General features: G+C 49.7%; 1 protein-coding gene across 5 annotated transcripts in view; it reads left to right on the plus strand.

Moving 5' to 3' along the window:
- RIN2 (Ras and Rab interactor 2) overlaps positions 1 to 19,147 on the plus strand; it is a 235,604-nt gene that overhangs the window by 87,177 nt on the left and 129,280 nt on the right. The window contains exon 1 of one of the 5 annotated variants that reach the window (XM_051845342.2): positions 4,771 to 4,845. The exons of the other annotated variants lie outside the window; for them this stretch is intronic. The gene's annotated coding sequence lies outside the window, so the exon portion shown is untranslated. Of the gene's footprint in view, positions 1 to 4,770; positions 4,846 to 19,147 lie in introns of those variants that run through there. 5 annotated transcript variants of the gene reach the window in all.

The raw sequence follows: 19,147 nt of genomic DNA on the forward strand, positions 1-19,147 counted from the left end.
CTAGTTGGGGGTGGAGTGGGTGGGGATAGTCAGGGAGAGAAGAGTGTAGAAGTGACTGGTGACCTGGCCCTGCCTTTTGACCATGTAGGGTGGCACTGTTGAGTTTGTGGGGTTCGTGTTCTCTTTGCTGGAGCGAGGCACTCACAGCTGAACTTTCGGAATGTTGTGTGGTTCAGTTTGCCCAGCGAGGCACCCAGCTTTTTGGCAAAACCTCCATCTGTTTGTGGTTAACGTTCCTGGTTCTTATTACAGCCAGACTCGGGTACATTTCGAGAATCATAAGGCTTGGCTTCAGGAACAAAGCTTCCAGGTCTTGATACTCTCTGTGTTTGAATCTTTTCTTCCTGTATTCCGTGAAGTTTCTCCCCCAGGGCAGACAGCTCTGAATTTGACAAGAAGAAAAAAAGAGCTGAATCTTGAATTTCAGACTACATTTCCTGTGTCTAAATGTAATTGTTAAAGAGTTTTAAAAATGTAGCCCTCCTGTGGCTGAATAAGGAGCATGAGGTGAAAGATTTATGTATTTTACCCATTAGAAAGGCAGCAGCAGGGTGGCAAAGCCAGTTCAAGGTAGGATGGAGGGGCCAGCACTGTGGCGTAGTAGCCTAAGCCTCTGCGTTCAGTACCAGCATCCCATATGTCCGCTGGTTCGAGTCCCGGCTATTCCACTTCCTATCCAGCTCTCTGCTGTGGCCTAGGAAAGAAGTAGAAGATGGTCCAACTCCTTGGGCCCCTGCACCTGCGTGGGAGACCTGGAAGAAGCTCCTGGCTCCTGGCTCCTGGCTTTGCCTTGGTGCAGCTCCAGCCATTGCAGCCATCTGGAGAGTGAACCAGCGGATGTAAGACCTTGTCTCTGTCTCTCCCTCTCTCTGCTGTAACTCTACCTCTCAAATAAATAAATCTTAAAAAAGAAAAAGATAGGATATATACAAGAGACTGATGTGTGTATGATCATTTCAAGGGAAGGCTCCTCCTGGGGTGGAGATCATACCATTAAGCTAGGGAAAGGAGGGCCAGGGTCTTGACACAGTGGATGCCTTTGATGTCTGCAGCCCATAGTGGAGCACAGATTCCAGTCCCTGCCACTCTGCTTCTGATCCAGCTCCCTGCTAATGTGCCTGTGAAAGCAGTGGAAGATGACCCAAGTGTTCGGGTCCCTGTACCATATGGGAGACCTGGGTAGAATCCCAGGCTCCTGACTTCAGCCTGGCCCAACCCCTGCCATTGTGGCCATATGGGGAGTGAACCAGTGGATGGAAAATCTCTGTCTCCATCTTTCCCCCAACTCCCCTCTGCTGCTCTGTCAAATACATTTTTTAAAAGATTTTATGTATTTATTTGAAAGGTAGAGTTAGAGAGAGAAGGAAAGACAGAGAGAGGTCTTCCATCCACTGGTTCACTCTCCAGATGGCTGCAATGACCAGAGCTGCACTAATCCGAAGCCAGGAGCCAGGAGCTTCTTCCAGGTCTCCCACGTGGGTGCAGGGGCCCAAGGACTTGGGCCATCTTCTACTGCTTTCCCAGGCCATAGCAGGGAGTAGGACCAGAAGAGAAGCAGCTGGGACTTGAGCTGGTGCCCATATTGGATTCCAGCACCACAGGTGGAGGCTTAGCCCACTACAACACAGTCCCGGCCCCTCAAATAAATTAAAACAAAAAATCTGTTTAATAAGTAGGGAAAGGTTAGTTTTTGGTTAATTTTTGCCCCTTTGTGCCTGCTCAGCCATCTTGGATGTGGTTGTGGCTGTCTCCAGCCAGAATCTCATGTTGGCCGAAGCTACCTGTCTTTGGTCGAAGCCACTGTTCTCTTTGTCTGCATCTTGAGAATGCCTTTGAGCAAAACATGACTCTGGCCTGGTTACGAGGGCAAGGGCTTCATGAACTCTTGTTGTGTGAGTCGCCAAAATTCTCCCTCTGTTTTTATCTTCCTCCTTATCTGGGGGCAACCGGGGCAGAAGTGCACCCTGCGGAGCCATGTCCTGGTTTTCTGCAGGCGTGGGCCCAGCAGAGAGCAGGCCTGGGTGAGGTGTGAGGACCCCCAGGAGTAGCCCCTAACTGGGTGTAATTCTGGGTAACAACCGCTTGAATCCTACAGCTTTCAGCTCAGTCGCACACTGTGCACGTTACCATCAGAGTGCCTGGGGTCAATACCAGCTCCAGCTTCCTACCGGCATAGACACTGGGAGGCAGTGGAGAAAGCCCCAGTAGGTGGGTGATGGATTCCTGCCACCCATGAGGGGGACCTGGGTTGTTGAGGTGTGGATGCAGCTTTGACTCTATCTATCTGAAATATTGTGGACTGAGGTAGCAAAGCACACACCTGCAAATGTGTTTCCTATCAGATGTCAAACCTTTTAAAAACACCGACATGTCGAAGCTGGCTGCCAGATTAAGTTATTTTGAGCACATGTTGGAGTAAGGCTTTCCACGGTGCTCTGTGCTCCACTCAGCATGGCTGGGTTTTACATGGTGAGCTGGACAAAAGCATTCAACCATCACTAGGAACTGTGTTTTCTTTTCTTTATTTGCAGTGGCAGTGGAATCTGCTTTAAAATGCTAAAATAATTTCAAGCTTACACAAAGGTTGCAAGTATAGTACATAGAATCCTAAAAGGTGTCTACTAAGATTAACACATTTTTAACATGTCACCACATTGGTTTTATTTCTCCCTCCATCTCTCTCGCCCTCTTGTCCACACATGTGCACAGGCCATACACTCCTTATTCTAAGTAAGTTGCATGTATCATGTTCATTTACTGCTGTATATATCTTTTTTTTTTTTTTTTTTTTTTTTTTGGTGAGATTCTTTCTTTGAGAGACAGAGTTACAGAGAGAGAAGGAGAGACAGGGAGAAAGATCTTCCATCTGCTGGTTCATTCCCCAAATGGCCACAATAGCCAGAGCTGGGCTGATCCAGAGCCAGGAGCTTCTTCCAGGTCTCCCACACAGGTGCAGGGGCCCAAGGACTTGGGCCATCTTCCACTGCTTTCCCAGGCCATAGCAGAAGTGGAGAGGCTGAGACTGGAATCGGTGCCTATATGGGATGCCAGCCCTGCAGGCGGAGGCTTCGCCCACTACGCCACAGCATTGGCACTTTACATGGAGTTCTTAAGGCCAAGGACATATACTCACATCATCACAGCAAAGTTACGGAATTCAGGAAATTTAACATTGATGCAATATTTTAATCTATGGTGTATACAACAATTTTATCAATTATGCCAATGACATCCTTCATGGCCTTTGGAGGGAGGGAACAGAATCAGGGATTAACCATGGGCTACTTTTAAAAACTTTTATTTTATCCAAAAGGCCGAGAGAGAGACAAACAACAGAGATCTTCCATCCACTGGTTCCCCAAATACACCCAATAACTGGAGCTGAGCCAGTCCAAAGTCAGGAGCCTGGAACTCCATCCAGGTCTCCCATATGGGTGGTAGGGACCCAAGTGCCTGAGCCTTCACCGGCTGCCTCCCAGGGTGTACATGAGTAGGAGCTGGATCACAGATCACAAATACAGCCAGGACTCAAACCCAAAGCAGCGACGTAACTGCTCCGCCAGGCATCCGACAACAGATCATTCACTGAACTTTGTTTTTTCTCCCAAGTGAAGTATTTGTTCTGAAAGAGATCTTCAGGCTCTGTCTTGCCTTGTAGGCCAGTTGGGGTGGTGGAGTGGCTCCCAGTTTGGGCTTGTCTGGTGCTCTGAACAGGTGGGTTCAGGTTTCACGCCCCTGGCGGGACCGCCATAGCGTTACACTGCGTCCTCTGTGGTACCTGTTGTCAGGAGGCGCGTTGTGGTGGTTTGTTGAGTTGGTTAACCCAATTGCTTGGTTAAAATAAAGTCTCCAAGCTCTTCTGCAGTGGGAGATTTTTTTTAGAGTCACAGTTTGACTTAAAATGGTAAATGAATCAAAGCAAGAGGATGATTTAGAGTTTGGCTCCGACAGTGTCCTCCTGCCAGGCCGTCGGGCGTGTTCCCTTACCCGAGAGGTGCTCCTTTGGCCTAGGAAAGGGTAGCATCAGCACCCTCCTCTGCGGCCAGGACTGCAAAAGCCATCAACGTGGAGCGCACTCAGAGCCAAACTCTGTCGCGCGTCGGGAGCCGACCCCGGGCTGAGCACTGGGGAGTGCGGCTAGCTGTGGCGGCTCCCGGCCTCAGTGATGCGAATTTTGTGACGTGTGGCTTTTCCGAGGTTTCCCCTCACCGTCCTGAGGAGATGAAGATGGCCCTGCTCTCTGAGCCAGGGCTGCCAGAGCACCGGGCCACAAACCACACATCGCCCGACCCAGGCTGGGCAGGGGCCGCTCGGAGAAAAACAGGAAATCCGAACCTACGCACTTCGGACAGATTGGCTGCATCATGACTTTCTCGGTGGTTCCATGTGGCTTGAATAACAGTGTAATTTTCCTCCATGCGGGAAAATACCCAGATGAATTGAGATGTACTTTATGGAATAGCGTTTTTATTGGAGTCGATTATTTCATGTCTGGTGCTGCTTTAAGTACTCTCACAGATCCACTCACAAACTCTTGCCACTGACTTTGGCCCGGCCAGGAAGCGTGTGGAGTCTGCAGGGGAGGTGGCACGGTCTTGCCCATGATTTCTAGGTGCCCAGAGCTCACTGCAAATGCCAGACGTCAGCTGTGCCCTGCTCTGGGGGAGCCGGGGTCCCCCAGCCAGAAGCAGAGGTCTGTCATCATGATGTCACAGAGGCTGTCACAAGGGACCACGGGCACCCAGCAGAAAGGGCTAAGGGCTGGGGTTGGTGGGAAGCAGAGGAGGGTCCCAGTGAGGAGGTGATCTTGAGCCGGCTCTGGAGGGCTAATGATGTATTTCCCAGGTAACTCTCCCAGATACTAGGTTTATCAGTTTTCCCAGGCACATGCTGTAAGACGGCTGCTAACGTAGGAGGGTGTGACGGACGATCCCTCAGCTTTAGCATGGTACCAAGACCGTGCACTGGGTAGAAACCGTGCTTGGAAGCTTGAGTGTCGGCTTTGTCCTGAGTTCTCACAGTGAAGTCCAGGTCTCTACGTCCGTGGCCAATAAAGGGAATTGCCCACGTGCTGCAGGGCACTGCTGGGCTGCCAAGGTTGGATTGGGCTGGGCCCATGCTGTGACTTAGCCAGCGTAACCGTCGTGATGCGTGGGCGGTGTGTGTAGAGCACAGTGCCGTCTCGGGGTCAGTCCACGAGTCTGCCTTTTGGGAGGCTGTAGGGTCTCTTTAATCTCTCCCAGCCTGGGACGGGTCCTCAGCCATTACATGTCATTCATGACGTTGCTGTTTTGGTACAGTCGGGGGCAGTGTTGCTTTTGCAGAACACCCCTTAAAGGGGGGCGGCAGGGGTCTTTGGAAATTTCCCGGACAGATGTTTTGATTGAGAATCTTCTTTGGAGGAGGGCGGAGTCCCAGGTCCCTGCCCTCTCCTCCATTATGAAATTCTGGGAGGAATTTCAGGAACTCCACATCCAGAAAACCCTCCACCCAACAATATCACAGAACAGGGAGGTGCAGCAGACAAGGAGGGCACATACCCAAGTCCTAGAAACTCCAGTCTGAATGCACACTGGCTCCCAGTTCTTCCCTGAGATGCCTGCCTGGTCTGGCAGGTGTCTTTTCTTCATTAAATCTGGCTAGCATATTTACTGCTTTAAAGAAAAAAAATCTGGCCGGCGCCGCGGCTCACTAGGCTAATCCTCCGCCTTGCGGCGTCGGCACACCAGGTTCTAGTCCCGGTCGGGGCGCCGGATTCTGTCCCGGTTGCCCCTCTTCCAGGCCAGCTCTCTGCTGTGGCCAGGGAGTGCAGTGGAGGATGGCCCAGGTGCTTGGGCCCTGCACCCCATGGGAGACCAGGAGAAGCACCTGGCTCCTGGCTTCGGATCAGCGAGGTGCGCCGGCCACGGCGGCCATTGGAGGGTGAACCAACGGCAAAAAGGAAGACCTTTCTCTCTGTCTCTCTCTCACTGTCCACTCTGCCTGTCAAAAAAAAAAAAAAAAAAATCTGATTTCAGAATTATTGGTACCAAAATAATTTTTTTAAAAAATTATTTATTTATTTATTGCGAGGTAGAGTTACAGGCACAGAGAGGGAGAGAGACAGAGAGGTCTTCCATCCACTGGTTTACTCCCCAAATGGACGCGACGGCTGGAGCTGGGCTGATCCGAAGCCAGGAGCTTCTTCCAGGTCTCCCACGTGGGTGCAGGGGCCCAAAGACTTGGGCCATCTTCTACTGCTTTCCCAGGCTATAGCCGAAAGCTGGATTGGAGGTGGAGCAGCTGGGACTTGAACCAGCACCCATATGGGATACCAGCACTGCAGGCAGAGGCTTAGCCTATTACCCCACAGTGCTGATCCCACCAAAAAGAATCTTCTAACCCCACTTTTTGGTAGCACCTTTGTATATGTCGACCACTAGGAATAGCTTCAGCAAGCCCCTCCCCACTGCACCTGTCACAGTGCTCTGTGTTTCTCAGGGCATCGGCTCTCACTGGGGACTGTGGGTCCCATCACCTGCTCGAGGTGTTCTCTCCCTCTCCCTGCTGGGGTGACTCTTGCGCCCTGGGCAGCTCCCATGCAGTGTGTGAGGAGACGGAGCTGTTTATTTTATAGCCACTTTGAATTGGTTTTCTGTTACTTCTACCATAAAAACTCCTAACTGATTCAAGGGCCCCTTTATCTCGGGAGATTAATTGCTGATTACCCTGGAGAAACAGGCGAAGGATTATGAAGAGGAAAGAGGCGGGGGTATTTAAAAAGCTTTCATTGTGGGCAGATGGGAGCAGAGCTGGATGAAAACATGGGGGTATTCTGAAATGACCAATGATTTGTGACGCTTCAGATTCTCTGAATTTACTTTGTGAGGGCTGGACCAAAAAGGAAACAAGAAAAAAGCAGGATTCTCTATTAATAAAAACTACATCCCTGTTCAGAATCGATTGTATCATTAGTTGCAATGCTTGTAACATAGAATTTGTATTTGCATTGGTCTTGCTTTTCAATGTTTTCATCACTCTTAGATGGATACAGCTAGTTACACTGAGAGAGGATGGCGATTATTTACAGGGACACAGATTTTATTCAAAATGCATTTGCGTGTGTTTCTTTCTGGATTTTACATCGGCAAAAATATTTGTGTTAATTTTAAGTACAGCGTCGACTGAGTGAGAGTCCTCAGAGGAACAGTGGCAGAGGCTGGAAGATTCGAGCAAGTCCTACACTGCATAATAACACTTGTCAACAATCGACCATGTGTACAACAGGGGTCCTGTAAGATTATAACAGGACTGAAACATTCCTGTGGCCTTGTGGCATCATAGCTGTCCTAACATAGCACAGAGCGTTGCTCGGGTTCTAGTGGTGAGGCTGGTGTCAGTGCACCTGCTATATAAAAATATAGCATACAATTACTTACAGTTGGGGCTGGTGCATGGCATAGTGGTTAAAGCTGCCGCCTGCAGTGCCTGTATCCCATATGGGTGCTGGTTTGTACCCCAGCTGATCCTCTTCTGATCCAGCTCTCTGCTATGGCCTGCAAAAGCAGTGGAAGATGGCCCAAGTCCTTGGGCCCCTTGCACCCATGTGGGAGACCTGGAAGAAGCTCCTGGCTCTTGGCTTTGGATCAACCCAGCTCCGGCTGTTGTAGCCATTTGGGGAGTGAACCAGTGGACAGAAGACCTCTCTGTCTCTGCCTCTGCCTCTATGTAAATTTGTCTTTCAAATAAATAAATAAAATATATTTTATTAAAATTTTATTAAAATATAAAATAAATAAAAATATATCTAAAAAAACAATTATAGGCCGGCGCCGCGGCTAATCCTCTGCCTTGCGGCACCGGCACACCGGGTTCTAGTCCCGGTTGGGGCGCCGGATTCTGTCCTGGTTGCCCCTCTTCCAGGCCAGCTCTCTGCTATGGCCCGGGAGTGCAGTGGAGGATGGCCCAAGTCCTTGGGCACTGCACCCACACGGGAGACCAGGATAAGCACCTGGCTCCTGGCTTCAGATCAGTACGATGCACCAGCCGCAGCGCGCCGGCCGTGGCGGCCATTGGAGAGTAAACCAACAGCAAAAAGGAAGGCCTTTCTCTCTGTCTCTCTCTCTCACTGTCCACTCTGCCTGTCAAAAAAAAAAATTATATACAGTCCAAAATGCTTAATAATAATAAATGATGATGTTACGACTTATGCAGTTGCTATGCTTTTTTTGAGAGAGCTCCCATCTGCTAGTTCACTGCCCAAATGCCCACAATGGTCAAGTCTGGACCAAATTAAAGTTGGTAGCCAGGAACTCAATCCAGGTCTTCTGCATGGGTAGTAGGAACCCAATGACTTGAGCCATCACTGCTGCCCCCCAAGGTCTGTGTTTGCAGGAAGCTGGAGTCAGGAGTGGGAGCCGGGTAACAGACCTAGGTATTCTGATGTGGAATGTGGGTGTGTTAACTGCTAGGCTAAACGTCCGCCCCCATACTGTACTTTTATTATTTTAGCATGCACTCAGTGTGTGTGTGTGTGTGTGTGTGTGTGTGTGTGTGTTAAAGATTTATTTATTTGTTTGAAAGAGTAACAGGTGGGGCGGCGGCGGAGAGGTTTTCCATTCACTGATTCACTTCTCAGATGGCCACATGACCAGAGCTGGACCGATCCGGAGCCAGGAGCCAGGAGCTTCTTCCAGGTCTCCCATGCGGGTACAGGGGCTGAAGCATTTGGACCATCCTCCACTGTTTTCCCAGTCCATAGCAGAGAGCTAGATTAGAAGCGGAGCAGCCGGATCTCAAACCAGCACTCATATAGGATGTGGGCACTGCAGTGGGTGGCTTTCCCTGCTATACTACAGTGCCAACCCTGTGTGTGTGGGTTTTTTTTTTTTTTTTTTTTTTTTTTGACAGGCAGAGTAGACAGTGAGAGAGAGAGACAGAGAGAAAGGTCTTCCTTTGCCGTTGGTTCACCCTCCAATGGCCGCCGCGGCCAGCGCGCTGCGGCCGGCGCACCACGCTGATCCGATGGTAGGAGCCAGGAGCCAGGTGCTTCTCCTGGTCTCCCATGGGGTGCAGGGCCCAAGTACCTGGGCCATCCTCCACTGCACTCCCTGGCCACAGCAGAGGGCTGGCCTGGAAGAGGGGCAACCGTGACAGAATCCGGCGCCCTGACCGGGACTAGAACCCGGTGTGCCGGTGCCGCAAGGCGGAGGATTAGCCTAGTGAGCCGCGGCGCCGGCCTGTGTGTTTTTTTTTTTTTTTTTAAATAGGTATACTGTGAAGAATGCATGGTATTATTCAGGCAGCAGCCTTGTACATCTTGTACACCTGTACCTTCTTGATTGCATCCTTTTTTCTAGTGCTTGATTGGATCTCATGTTGTTTTGTTCATCATGGCTGTAGGAACAAGATGAGCTTATATAAAATTACATGGCATATAGCCTGGGTGTGCAGTAAGCTCTGGCATCTAAGTTTGTTTAAATGCTCTATGATTTTTGCACAGTGACAAAACTGCCTGATGATGCATTTCCTGGAATGTTTCTTATTGTGAGCTGTGCATGACTGGCACGGCGATTGCGTGGGAGGTGATCTTGGGAAACACGCAGGGGGAAGTGGTACGGGAGACCGCTGGTGCCATGTGACCTGGCAGTGGTGTGCGTGAGTGTCTGTGACTGTTTGCAGTTGTGTGAAGACAGGCTGGGATGAGGATCCGAGTGCAGATCATTTTTTTTTGAGAAGTGAAGGGAGTGCCAGGAGGGGAGCTGGGGATAAAACACAGCCAGTGAAAAGTTTGTTATCAAGCCAGCCCCAGCTGGGGCAGTGGCGACATCATCTTGGGGGAGATGAGGTCGTCTGGCTTGAGAGGAGGGATCCAGACATATCCATTGCAGTTAACTGGCAGTGCAGTGCCCTGTGTGGCTTCAGGACGCCCCTTGCCCTGGTCTCCACCTTCTTCCACTTTCAAAGAGCTGGCCTGGGGGTTGGAGCATGCAGATGTCACTCACCACACCCTGTCTCTACTTCTGGGAGTGTCTACCAGGAAGGGGGCAGAAGCAGGCTGCACAGCACAGCTTCTCTAAGCACTCACAGGAAGGAGCCCTCCCTGCCCAACGGGTACTGTAGTTCCCCTAAGAATGCCAACATGAACTGCACAGTGTGTTGCAGTGATGTTTGAAGGGAAGACACCAAGATCTGGGACTTAGGTACTCTCTGTCTTCTTTTAGCAGTACCAGGAGCTGGCTGGGCACGTCTTTTACTTTTCCAGACATTCGTTTTCTCTGTCTACAAGGTAATAGGGCTAGATCGTCATGAGGGGCAGAGGTTGGGGAACAGTCAGGGGAGAGGTGGTCTTGAGCTGGCCTTTGAAGAGAGGACAAGGCATGGATGAGCAAGCCTGAGCCCCTGGGGGGGGGAGATGAAGTGCTGAGTCAGGAGCTGAGTCAGATGCACACAAGTTGGGTCCCACCCACCTCCTGCTAACCACACATTTCTATAGGGTTCTTACTGCACCTGCAGCCTAGCTGTCTGATGCCACTGCAGAGTGAATGCTAATTCCAGGGGCAACTCAATGATTGACAAGAGCTACTGAGGCCCAGCTTCCTCAGCCTGGGTGGGACAAGTCTGAAACCCACGCCACACCCTCCCTCCACAGTTTTCCGCACTTCCCGGTGGAAATCAAGCTCCAATTGTCCACGGTTCTATAGGCTCTATTTTGGGTTTTGTTTTGAATTTTTATTTGAAAGGCAGAGCAATATAGAGAGAATCTTCCATCTGCTGAGCCCCAAATGACCACAATACTCAGGGTGGGGTCAGGCCAAAGCCAGGAGGCTGGAACTCCATCCAAGTCCTCTGACTGGGTGACAGGGGCCCCTAGTAATTGGGCCACCTGCCGTTGCCTTCCCAGGTACGTTAGCAGGGAACTGGATTGGAAGCAGAGTAGCAGGACTCAAACTGATACTCTGATGTGGGATCCTGGCATCACAAGTGGTGCCTTAACCCACCACACAACACTGCCCCCTAGGCTCAGGCTTTAAGAATAAAAATTTTCAAGGTAAAATCATGACACTCTTCCAATTATAAATGAACTGTATGAAAGATTTTTTTAAACGATTAACAAATGAGGGAAACAGTAAAATGTCACAACTGATTTAAAAGTGGGCTCAAATAAACACACACACATGCAAGTATATAATAAGCCTTTTCTGGAAAGAGCCAGATAACTATTTCAGTTTGTAGGCTGTGTGGTTTCAGATTTGCCACTGTAGCCTGAAAGAGTTATGAACAATATGTTAATAAAGGAGCAGCATGTGGCAGGTGTAATTCACCCACAGGTCTTCTTTGCAGGACTCTGATTTTGGGGGTAATTAGGAACAGTGAAATGAATTCATACGCGAATGCAAAACTGGTTAATATCCACCAGGCAATGATAGTTGCATCTTTATAGAACCCTGTTTGCTTTTCTATGAGCAGTAATCATTTGCCTGAGTGACAGTTTTCTGTGGTTTGCAAAGTTAAAAATATAATTGATCCTCTCCCTGTGTGAATTCTGTGAAAATTTGCCTATTCACTAAGGCTTTTTTGTTTGGGGCAGGCATTTGGTCTAGCGGTTAAGACACCCGAGTTTCCTTTCAGAGTGAGTAGGTCCAAAACCCAGCTCCTTTCCTGGTTCTGGCTTTCTGCTGGTACAGCCCCTGGGAGGCATTGGTGATAACTCGCGTGCCTGGGTCCCTGCCACCCACACAAGGGCCCTGGATGGTATTCCTGGCTCCTGTCTTTGGCCCCAGCCAGGAGATTTTGTGCACACTTGGGAGTGAACCTGTGGATGGAAGTTTTGTGTGCATATGTGTCTCTCTCCCTTTCTCTCTAATTAAAATCAAATCTATTTGTAACTTTCAAATTGATAGTAACTGTGGTGCTTTCATGGTCACTAGCGTAAATGCACAGAGCTGCAAAAACTTTGGCTACATTCCCACCTGAGCTAAACAAGGTGACCTCTGCTGCCTTTGTCCATTTCTACTGTAAATAAGTTCTTTTTTGTGGTGTTTAGTGCTGTGTTTTTCACAGTCTTGGACTTTGTTTTGGGGGATTTTGCTGGTTTCAATGGCCCCTACGTATAGTACTAAAGTACTGTCTAGTGTCCCTGGGCACAGCACAGCCTTCAAAAGAAATGTGTGTGCTAGACAAGTTTCGCTAAGACGAGTCTCATGTGTGTATCTGACCGTAAGTTCAGTGTTAATGAATCAGGAATACAAATTAAATAAGATGCTTTCTCAAGAGAAATGCACTTGCAGCAGACTTGTATAATAATATTTTCATGGCCGGTGCCATGGCTCACTAGGCCAATCCTCTGCCTGCGGCGCCAGTACTCTGGGTTCTAGTCCCAGCTGGGACACCGGTTCTGTCCCGGTTGCTCCTCTGCCAGTCCAGCTCTCTGCTGTGGCCCAGGAAGGCAGTGGAGGATGGCCCAAGTGCTTGGGCCCTGCACCCGCGTGGGAGACCAGGAGGAAGTACCTGGCTCCTGGCTTCAGATCGGCACAGTGCGCCAGCAGTAGTAGCCATTTGGGGGGGTGAACCAATGGAAAGAAGACCTTTGTCTGTCTCTCTCTCTCTCTCTCACTGTCTAACTCTGCCTATTAAAAAAAACAAACAAACAAACAAAAAAAAACTTTTCACGCAAATACCGTGGCCAGCGGCCAGCAAGAACCTAACCCTGTTTGCTCTAGGAGCAACGCTTCAGTGTTTGCTAATGCACTATTGGCAGTAACTTTGTAGAACATAATACCACGAAGTCCAGAATGTGATGATAGCTCAGAGGCAGTGAAATCTCACGATAACACTTCTGCAGACTGGAGACAGCACAGCCATTCTTGTTTGTTTCCGGATGTCTGTTACATGCCCTGACTTCACCTTGCCTGGGAGTGCACCCAATTAAAGGACTTGTTCCAGGGGCCAGCACTGTGGCATGGCGGGTGCAATGTCAACATCCCATGTGGGTGCCGGTTTGAGACCTGGCTGCTCCACTTCCGATCCAGCTCACTGCTGTGCCATGGGAGGGCAGTGGAGGATGGCCTCGGTCCTTGGGTCCCTGCACCCACATGGGAGACCCAGAGGAGGCTCCTGGCTCCTGGCTTCAGATCAGCACAGCTCTGGCTGTTGCAGCCATCTGGGGAGTGACCAGCGGATGGAAGACTCTCTGTTTCTCTCTCTCTGCCTCTCCTCTCTCTGTGTAACTCTGACTTTCAAGCAAAATAAATAAATCTTTACAAAAAAAAGATTTGTTCCAGAAGCTGCTGGTCTAGGGAACAGAGATTAAAGCAGGCACTAGGATTTGGATACAGTTAAGGTTGGTTGCTAGAGGCTTGCTCCCCAGGTGGGATTTTGTGGGATTTGATGAGGTTTTCACAAGAAAGCATTTTCACTCCCGCAGGACATCACAGGAGCCTGGGCTCTGCCAGTGAGCTCAGCTCCTCCCCTGAATCCCTTTTCCGCTTGCACCCCCAGCACCGTGATGGTGTCCACAGTGCAGGCCTTAGCAGAGCTAAGCAGATGGCTCTTTTTAAAATATTTTATTTATTTATTTATATGAAAGGCAGAGTTAGAGACAGAGGCAGAGAGAGAGAGAAGTCTTCCATCCACTGGTTCACTCCCCACATGGCTATAATGGCCAGAGCTGGGCCCATCTGAAGCAAGGAGCCAGGAGCTCCTTCCAGGTCTCCCACATGGGTGCAGGCCATTAGCACAGAGCTGGAAGAGCTGAGACTGGAACCCGTGCCCGTATGGGATGCTGGCGCCGCAGCCCAGGGCTTTAACCCGCTGAGCCACAGCGCTGGCCCCAGTGCTGTGCTCTTGAATTGTGGGTATCATGAGCCCAAATAGATCTCAGGAATCCCAAGTATTTTGTTACAGAAACGCAAAGCAGATGACGGCAACAGGTTACACTGAACAGAAGAATGGAGGCAGAGATTGGAAAGTTGGATTGGAGCCACGGGGGGCCCTGTGGTGAGCTGGGAAGGGCGTTTCTTTGGTGCAGGCTGCGCGGTGAGGTGGAGCAGTCAGATGGCGGCGCGTGTGCCAGGTACTGGGAGCTGCTGAAGTCGTTAAGGCTGCCAGGGTCCAAGACCTGAGTGGGTGTGGGGACCGGGAAGGAAGATGAGAGAGACTGGACTAGACTCAGCAGCGCTGCTCTGTGACCGATGCGCCTCCCACTGAGGTCTCCAGCCTGGGGATGTCATTAGGAGAAGGGGCAGCAAAGATTCCTGGGGAACGAATGTGAAGGGAAAAGTCAGCACTGAAGCTGACTTTCAGAGAGACAAACGCAAAACCAGTGCTTCCTGGGCTTTTTTGTAGACAGATATTTCTCAGTCCAGGAAAGGAGGTGGGGAAGGAGGACGAGGATGCCACAAACTCTTGGTTTTTGTTTTTGTCTTAATTTTTATTGGAACCAGACATCTCCCCCCACCAAAAAAAAAAAAAAAAATAGCTACAATTCAGAAGTGATGCACAAATCTGCCAATGGAATGATTTGATTTCTCTGTTGTACACCTCAGCTGAATAATAAAGGGAGCAGGAGAGAAGAGGAGATACCCCTAAATAAGCGAACAGGACCTAGCTGGACAGCAGCGAAACCTTAGTTAAGATGGATGCTTCCAGCTGTAGGGGAGTTTTGCCTTTTTTTTTTTTTTTAAGATTTATTTTATTGGCCAGTGCCATGGCTCAATAGGCTAATCTTCTGCCTGCAGCGCCGGCACACCAGGTTCTAGTCCTGGTCGGGGCGCTGGATTCTGTCCCGGTTGCTCCTCTTCCAGGCCAGCTCTCTGCGTGGCCCAGGAGTGCAGTAGAGGATGGCCAGGTCCTTTGGCCCTGCACCCGCGTGGGAAACCAGGAGAAGCACCCGGCTCCTGGCTTCAGATCTGCACAGTGTGGCGGCCATGGCGGCTGTTCGGGGGTGAAGCAACGGAAAAGGAAGACCTTTCTCTCTTTTTCTCTCTCTCACTGTACACTCTGCCTGTCCAGAAAAAAAAAAGATTTATTTTATTTGAAAGTCAGATTTAGAGGGAGAGGCAGAGACAGAGACAGGGATTGTCCATCTGCCTGTTCACTCTCCAGATGTCCACAGCAACTGGGGCTGGCCCAGGCTGAAGCCAGGAGCCAGCAGCTTCATCTGGGTCTCCCCTGAGGGTGCAGGGCCTAAGCACTTGGGTCATCTTTTACTGCTTTTCCCAGGCACATTAGCAGGGAGCTGGATTGGAAGTGCAGCAGCTCGGCTTAAACTGGCACCTGTATGGGATGCCACCCAGGAGTCTACATTTTAGATGATGGTGCTACACTGCCAGTGCTGCCATACAGACAAGTAAAATGGGGCTACAAGGATCAAAGTCCTTTCTGAATCTAAACACCACATCCCAACTGGGTCGCTGTCCCTAGAGTCGTAGGATGTCACTCTATTACATCCAGAGCCCCACCACCCCTAGTGAGGCTGCGAAGGGGTGGGTCTGGCCCAGCACTCAAGCTGGTGTGAACTCATCTTGACTTCGGCAAAGACACTTCCAGCCATCTGGGGGAAAGCAAAGACGAGGCCTTGGGGAAGATCAGAGCTTTAACTTCTAATCTTCCCTCTTGCTGGAGATGGCATGACAGTCATCCTGAAAGGTGGCGACCAGCTTGACCAAGGTATTCGGCACAGGGATGATGACCACGTGTGCTTTCCACAGTTCTATCACCTGTATCTATCACAGTAGCACCTGTTGGGACCATCACATTATTCTGGCCTCAAAGATAACGTGGCTATGGCAGTTTGTCTAGGAACACAAGGTGGAAGTTACTTTTCAGTACACATACCGGGTGTGTTTTGGCTTCACACAAAGATGCTTGGAGGGTAGGGTGGCTGCTTTACCACTGAGAACAGCATTGGAGGAGACCAGGGTAATAGATCCGTATGGATCTACCATCTCTGTGTTTGGGGATAGCCCTAAGAAGAAGCTATAGATAAAGGAGGGAGCACAATAGCCAAGATGCTTTTAAGAAGAGAGCATGACTGCTCATGCTGCAATTCAGAGCCAGAGAGAAGTCAGGAAGCCTCATGGCCGTTGACCCCAAACCCATCTGCTTCCCCGAGTACCCCAAGGATGTACCCAGGGCCACACAGCATTGCATCTTCTATGTCTATAGACCAAGGATGGATGAAGGTGTTGGAATCAGCAGTGGAAGCTGTGTCCATTCTGCTGAGAGCCCTAAGATTGACCCCACATGGTCACCCCAATGTCAGCCTTCCCCGTGGAGGAGCACGTCTACAGGGCTAAAGGGCCGTGCCAGTCTTGAGCCCACATTCCCCTGCCTGGCTTGACCCCTCAGGTGCCCAGAACTCCAGAGTCGCAGCCACGTGGCTCAAGCCTGCTTCTCCTGGTTGCCCAGGTTCAGAGTTGCCCCACATCCCCCTGCCATGGCACAAAACACTGAGAACTCTGCAGATTTTAAATCGGAACTGGGCCTCCCAAGTCCTGACAATAGGCACATCCATTGCAGTGGGAGACTGGAATAAACGTATTCTAACTAAACATTTGTAGTCTTGATTTATAATTTTTTTAAAGATTTACTTATTTATTTGAAAGGTGGAGTTACAGAGAGGCAGAGGCAGAGAGAGATTCATGTCCATCCACTGGTTCACCTCCCAAATGGTAGCAAAGGCTGGAGCTGGGCCAATTGAAGCCAGGAGCCAAGAGCTTCCTGTATGTCTCCCATGCGGGTGCAGGGGCCCAAGGACTTGGGCCATCTTCCACTGCTTTCCCAGGCCATAGCAGAGAGCAGGATCAGAAGTGGAGGAGCCAGGACACGAACCAGGGCCTATATGGGATGCCAGCACTGCAGATGGCGACTTTACCTGCTATAACCACAGTGCCAGCTCTGATTTATAATTTGTAACTACTGAGATATAAATATAAGTGATCTCCACAAAGCTCATGGAAAACATGTATTATGCAAAAAAAAAAAAAAAAAACAATTCTGCATGCATTTCATAAACTTATCTCTTCATTCCATTTTCCCAGAAATTTTGTGAAGTACCCTCTTATATCTGGGCCTCCTTCTGTGAGGATACTCCACGAGTATCCACCTGGGCTCGCCTTGGGTGGCGTGAGAATCCAAACGAGGTCAGGGTACTGTCTCTACTGTTGATTCAGACCGTCTACCCCTGGGCGCATTCGACCCCACATCCTCCTCTCTGCTTTTTCCAGAAGTCAGACCCCGTGGCTATGGTGATGACTGGGAGCAGTCTCTCTTAGACAAGAGCGTGCACCCAACTCGGGTGCTCTCAGCGAGTCGGAGGGGATCTTGCTGCCTTCGCTGGACCTGCGGCAGCTGCACAGTAACCAAGCGTGCCTGGCCCTCTGCCTCAGAACTTGTCAGACACCTGAATGGGAGCATCAGAGTAGGGTAGAACACTGGGATGAAAACCCTAAGCTTCCAAGAGAACCTGCAGAGAGAGCCTTGCAGAAACTCTGCGTTCTGTAAACAGCTGAGCAGTGGATTTGTGAAATACCCCAATTGTATGGCCTTGTCTGCCCCAGGAAAGGACACGAATGCCATTGACCAATCAAGAGAGTACCTTTTAAACACTCCTAAACTCTGGAGGCACAGTGCTGACAACGGATGTCCCAGAGAGCATCATATGGTTTCCACGGCTCCTTTGGAGACACACCGGATGTTAAATTGTTTTTTGGAGATCTGTTTCTTTATGTGTCTCCCATGTGAGTTTGTGTTATTTGAGCATTTATTTCGCATAGAAGATGTGTTGATGTTTTGTTATTTTGGTAGTGGACACCATGCTTCCCCCCTCACCATCCCACATGGAATCTGCAGGTGTACAAGGGGGTGTTGCTCAGTGGAGAACAGTGGCCTGTTCTCCAGCCCACTTCTTAGGAGCAAGGATGGGAGCCCACAGGTGCCTGCACATGCATGGATGCATGGACAAGTTGATTTGCTGGGCCTGTTACATTTCAGGGGAGGTTTTGCATTTGTTTTGGTGGATTCTTTGTTTTGTGGGCTCCAATGGTGATGTGATGGCTTGGACTCATTTCTGGAGACTTCTCTAGAATTCTGATTAATGCAAGAATGAAAGAGCTAACAACCACGATTGGCCTAGGTAGAAAACAAAGTGAGTCTGTACGTTAGAGAAGAAAGGCCTATAGACCTTGGTCTCTAAGGATCCAACCACAGAGAGAACTTGTAGACTTGCTAAGCCAGTTTTCTTATCTTTCAAAGTGGTATGAAAGGTGTTTCTTTTTTTTTTTTTTTATTTGAAAGGCAGAGTAACAGAGAGAGGGGGAAGGAGGGGGAGAGAGAGAGAGAGAGAGAGAGAGAGAGAGAGAGAGATCTTCCATCTGCTGGTTCACTACCCTAATGGCCACAATGGCTGGAGCTGGACCAGGCCAGAGCCAGGAGCCAAGAGCTTCATCTGGGTCTCCCATGTGGGTACAGAGACCCAAACACTTGGGCCATCTTCCACTGCTTTCCCGGGCCACTTACAGGGAGCTGGATCAGAAGTGGAGCAGCCGGGACTCGAACTGCATCGCATAAGGGGTGCTGGAGCCTGAACATGTGTTTCTTCTGATATGTGATGTGGGTCCGCAGCATGGCATGCACGCTGCTGACATCTCATCTCACTTGTCGCCCTTCATGCTGTGGTCCCAGCTGTTATCTCTTGCTATTGAGGGAGCCTATTTTAAAACCCATCTTTATAGCCTCAATGACTTCTTTGCCAAGATCTTAGTAATGAATCTTCATCCAACAAGGAAAAATTAGGCACTGAGGTCCTACAGATCATAGTAAGTAGGGATCTTCTATGCAATTGTGAAGAAGGGAAGATAAATTCACACGAGTAAAATCTTATTATTTCCTTTTCCTATTTCGCGCATACTTGCCTGCCACGCACTATGTGAAGGGTTGGAGATAGGGTCGTCCCCTCGCATCTAAGGGCTGAGTCCCAAAGCTCCTGGAGAATGCCTGAAACCACGCATGGTCCCAAACCCCGAGTTTGATACATACATACACGAGTACTTCAACAAGTTCATGGGAAAAGGAAATAAAAGACTTTATTTTGGTGCACAAGCATTTGAAATGCATGCCCACAAGAGGTCTTCAAAAAGTTCACGGAAAATGTGCAGTATGAAAACTG

This window comes from Oryctolagus cuniculus, chromosome 11, assembly GCF_964237555.1.
Source record: "Oryctolagus cuniculus chromosome 11, mOryCun1.1, whole genome shotgun sequence".
NCBI classification, from domain to species: domain Eukaryota; kingdom Metazoa; phylum Chordata; class Mammalia; order Lagomorpha; family Leporidae; genus Oryctolagus; species Oryctolagus cuniculus.